Source organism: Triturus cristatus, chromosome 4_2, assembly GCF_964204655.1.
Source record: "Triturus cristatus chromosome 4_2, aTriCri1.1, whole genome shotgun sequence".
Lineage (NCBI taxonomy): Eukaryota > Metazoa > Chordata > Amphibia > Caudata > Salamandridae > Triturus > Triturus cristatus.
The window spans coordinates 243973844-243979167 of record NC_140586.1 but is presented as its reverse complement, the minus strand read 5'-3'; the positions used below and the strand labels follow the sequence as shown (position 1 = coordinate 243979167).

At 44.9% G+C, this 5324-nt stretch overlaps 1 long non-coding RNA gene across 1 annotated transcript; it reads left to right on the top strand.

Annotated features, from left to right (window-relative positions):
• The first annotated feature begins 237 nt into the window (after nucleotides 1-237).
• Nucleotides 238-2284, top strand: LOC146833554 (uncharacterized). The gene is made up of 2 exons (XR_014960251.1): nucleotides 238-353; nucleotides 923-2284. It is a non-coding gene; the product is annotated as an uncharacterized LOC146833554 (long non-coding RNA).
• Nucleotides 2285-5324: the final 3040 nt, after the last annotated feature.

The following is a 5324-nucleotide window of genomic DNA, read 5'->3' as shown; positions in this document are numbered from 1 at the left end:
AAGATTCCACATATGGGGAAACAGCGAGTTCAGAGCAACATTCAAGACGGTGGTAACGAGAGAAACAAACATAAAGACTGGTTGTGGCCACATAACGTTAAAAATGTGTGACATTTTACGCATAAGCATCTAGTTTATTGTTAGCACAGATTACTTTTGGCGTAATTAGATGCATTATGGGTACTGCAGTGCACAGTCAATTTACGGAAGTCAGGTGGTTTATTTGTCGATACGGGAAGGGGGGCCGAGCATGTGAAGTTAAAAAGAGAGTGGCAACACAGGGTCTGTTATATAGGAGATAAAAAACAGCCCGAGGCGCATGCCGAGCGTGGAGGAGATTATGAAATGAGCAGGTATGCGTGGGTTTAGTTGCTGGATTGAAGGGGCACGAGAAAAATATAAAGGTTTGGTTTAGCAAGAATGTAAGAGCATACGGAAGTGTTTTTACACTCGTTGTGAGAGAGACATAAAAGTGGCAATGACGTAAAAGAAGGAAGGAGCGAAATCGCTAGTATGCAAATGTGATCACATGTTTTATGTCAATGTTCAACTTTTGTCTGGGGAACGAGGAATAAGGTTAAAAGGGTCACGGGGACTGAACCTTTAGTCTCTTTATTTAATTGAATGTGAACTGCCTGTTTAAGGGAAGGTTTTTGGGGGGAAAGTATGAAAGTTTGATACTACTCGGTACGCGGGATGACAAATGGACCATGCCGCTTTTTATTTGTGTTGGGGGAGTGAGGAATAAGGTTGAGAGGGTTACGGGGATCTGACACCTGGTGGTCTTTTCATTGAATTTAATGTGAACTGCCTGTTTTAGTACAAAACGTTATATGCGCAAGATTAAATACAGATTTATGTGATTACAGCAGATAATGGCAAAAAGTAGTAATGATGAATCTTTGCAATTGTTGATTTACAGTTACCCCTGACGAAGGGCTGGAAATAAGCCCGAAATGCATTGGGTTCTGAATAAAGATTTGCTGCTCTGAACTATCCTTTGTACTTTGGATCGTATTCACGAAGCGGTCCGGATGGACACATGTTAATATGAGAAGCTTCCAAAATACATGATGTTAGATATGTGGATCAGGAAAGCGAGATTAAAAATCAGATGAACAGTGAACATGGTCAAATGGAGAAATATTGGCTGGATCGGGTATCCACTATCGCAGTGCGACTGGGAGTGGAACGCGGACTACGCGCTCCCCACAGGATTGTACTAATGATGGTGCATTCAGGGCATGGCATGGCCCAGTACCGCACGCAAATCGTAAAGTTTGATAAAATAATGGATCAAAGAAAATGGATTACATTGTGAGAAATACGGTGTGCATACCACCACTTCAGATGTTTCAATGTTTATTGCCCCTCGTTGGTTTTGCACCCAAAACAAAGTAACACTTCAATAAAGGGCGTTTTAAGATCAAAGATTCCACATATGGCAAACAGCGAGTTCAGAGCAACATGCATTATGGGTACTGCAGTGCACAGTCAGTTTACGGAAGTCAGGTGGTTTATTTGTCGATACGGGAAGGGGGGCGGAGCATGTGAAGTTAAAAAGAGAGTGGCAACACAGGGTCTGCTATATAGGAGATAAAAAACAGCCCGAGGCGCATGCCGAGCGTGGAGGAGATTATGAAATGAGCAGGTATGCGTGGGTTTAGTTGCTGGATTGAAGGGGCACGTGAAAAATATAAAGGTTTGGTTTAGCAAGAATGTAAGAGCATACGGAAGCGTTTTTACACTCGTGAGAGAGACATAAAAGTGGCAATGATGTAAAAGAAGGAAGGAGCGAAATCGCTAGTATGCAAATGTGATCACATGTTTATGCCGATGTTCAACTTTTGTCTGGGGAACGAGGAATAAGGTTAAAAGGGTCACGGGGACTGAACCTTTAGTCTCTTTATTTAATTGAATGTGAACTGCCTGTTTAAGGGAAGGTTTTTTTGGGGAAAGTATGAAAGTTTGATACTACTCGGTACGCGGGATGACAAATGGACCATGCCGATTTTTATTTGTGTTGGGGGAGTGAGGAATAAGGTTGAGAGGGTTACGGGGATCTGACACCTGGTCTTTTCATTGAATTTAATGTGAACTGCCTGTTTTAGTACAAAACGTTATATGCGCAAGATTAAATACATATTTATGTGATTACAGCAGATAATGGCAAAAAGTAGTAATGATGAATCTTTGCAATTGTTGATTTACAGTTACCCCTGACGAAGGGCTGGAAATAAGCCCGAAATGCATTGGGTTCTGAATAAAGATTTGCTGCTCTGAACTATCCTTTGTACTTTGCATCGTATTCACGAAGAGGTCCGGATGGACACATGTTAATATGAGAAGCTTCCAAAATACATGATGTTAGATATGTGGATCAGGAAAGCGAGATTAAAAATTCGGTAAATTTTGTGGTTAAAAATCAGATGAACAGTGAACATGGTCAAATGGAGAAAAATTGGCTGGATCGGGTATCCACTATCGCAGTGCGACTGGGAGTGGAACACGGACTAAGCGCTCCCCACAGGATTACACACAGATATGTGCCATGTCCACTCTTCACTTTGTTTTGCACCAAAACACGCAGCCTGCAAAGGTAGTGTGTGTGTGTAAAGGTACAGGGCCTCTAAGGGTGGCACAATAAGTGCTGCAGCCCTTATAGGCCTTTCCTGGCCACAGTGCCCTTGTTACCTAAGGTACCATTTACAAGGGGCTTACATGTGGCCAAAGGGTGCCAATTGGGTTTTGTATCAATGCAGTTTAGGGAAAGAACATAGGCCCTGGGTACCTGGTTGTCAGGAACGCAGGGCACACTTAGTCAAAGTACATTAACAGTTTGGCAAAAAGTGGTGGGCTACCATGCAAAAAGAGGGCACTTTCTGACATCTACCTTGTGTGCTTTTCTCTCCCTACTCTCTAACCATGTGTGACGCTGCGATGCTGAGCAACGTGGTTAAAAAATCATTAAAAAAGCCTATAGGTCTTATAGACAAGACCTATTGGCTTTGACACTGATTGTTACATATGTTAACAATGTCTGGATAACAGTTTCATACGACCAGATTACCATCGCAAAGAGCCTGACACAACTGGCCAACACACATGGCAGCGGTTTTAGTAACTTTTGATCCGTTTGAGCTAGAAACAATTTTTTGAAGTTAAGAAGTTTAAGTTATACAGCAGACGATGGATTAAGTGGCAATTATGGCAAATACTTAATTATACGGAAGACACCATAACCACACAGTCACATAGCTCCAGTGGCTATTGTTATAATCTGGTCAGAGAAGAGTTGTGCTAAGATTGAGCAATTTGAGAACATCCAAATTGGTTCTATGCTGCTGTCCTATCTGAAATAATGGAGGGTAAGTCTTCTTTTGCTACACTGTCTGTAGGAGAACAGGATCTGCTTCTTATAGTTACCCCCACTTTTTGCTGATGTATCACTGTTTCCAACTTAGACTGACTGGGATCCTGCTATTCAGAACCCCAGTCTATCTGCTTTCTCCTCTAAATTGATTGCATGTACTTAAGGTACACCCAAGATTGGATACTGGGGTACTCTTATCAGTCTCTAGTATATGGTACACCATGTACCCAGGGCATAGATAACCCAGAGGCCTCCCAGGGGCTGAAGCATGTATTGTGCCACCCCTGTGAGGCCATTCAAAATGACACCACAGGTCTGTTACTGCAGCCTGTGTAAGGTGGTGCATGCACCCCTTACTTAGATATAGGTTACCTATAGCTATTCTAAATCACTGCACATATAAACCCATCAGTCAACCCTATGGCAGGCCTTATCAATCCTGAAGCATTACAACAAACAAATGATGGACGGAATGCTGACAATGCAGACATTCTCATGGGAACAGTCCAGCCCGAACTGCCAAGCCATGTCTTCCCTGGACCGGAATCAAGCATCCTAGGACCCGTTCCTGGCTATCAGCCGTCATCAGCCAGGATAGCTTGACTCCAGTGGCGTAGTGAGCACAGGTCCCACGTCTGGGAATACCCATCCCACTTAGGGCGAAAAGCATTACAACAAACAAATGATGGACAGAATGCTGACAATGCAGACATTCTCCCCCAGTCAAGAGATCTGGGTTAAATCCATCGTTCTTTTGCCCACCACGCCACCCCAGTTCAGACATGGCCATATGCAAATCAGTCTTGACCCTGTGCCTCATGGGAACAGTCCAGCCCGAACTGCCAAGCCATGTCTTCCCTGGACCGGAATCAAGCATCCTAGGACCGGTTTCTGGCTATCAGCCGTCATCAGCCAGGATAGCTTGACTCCAGTGGCGTAGTGAGCACGGGTCCCACGTCTGGGAATACCCATCCCACTTAGGGCGAAAAGCATTACAACAAACAAATGATGGACGGAATGCTGACAATGCAGACATTCTCCCCCAGTCAAGAGATCTGGGTTAAATCCATCGTTCTTTTGCCCACCACGCCACCCCAGTTCAGACATGGCCATATGCAAACCAGTCTTTTTTTTCTTTTTTTTTTTTTTTCAAAAACCTTTATTTTGCAAATCAGTGACACAGCTATTCAGCCGACAACCCGGAGGTACGGCAGCTTTAGAAACACAACACATACGAGCGTCCACATTTCACTGACAGGGTAGTCAAAGGTTCTGTTTTAAATAAACACAAATCCAAACCAAAACACAAGCAAGGCGATAATTACTATAAGCACCAAAAGGGTTCCCATCAGGGGGAGCGAGCCCCGTTTCGTCCAACAGACACAGGTTTATAGTAAGGGAAAGGAGGGGAATTCAGGGACTCAAGAGGACAAACACATATCAGCAAGGAGGTCAAAGCTGGAAAAAAAGGCTAAGGGGAGAGCTGCTCCTCGGGCGGGTCCGGGTCTGGGGGCAGGCATATGCCCCCTCTGTACTGGTTCCATCGCCCCCATACAGAGTGCCATTTGCGAGGGCGCCCTCGAGCACAATACACTGTCTTCTCCCTAAACATGCTCCAATCCATGTGTTCCATCCACGCTGTCAATGTAGGTGGCCTATTAGAGCCCCACAGACGTGCAAAGTCGCGCTTGGCTACCATATTCCCTAGGGTCACCCATTGAGTCTGTGCCGCGTCGTGGTCAGTAGGACCCCAAACATTCAGGAGACAGCACCGCGCCTCAGGCTGCATGACGATGCCCGTCACCTCCCCCATCACCTCGTGAACTCGCCTCCAAAACTCCATGATCACACCGCATTCCCAAATAATATGTAGGAAGGTGCCCACCATACCACAGCCTCTCTTACATAAGCCCTCCTCAGAGAAACCCATATGAACCAGCCTAGGCCCCGT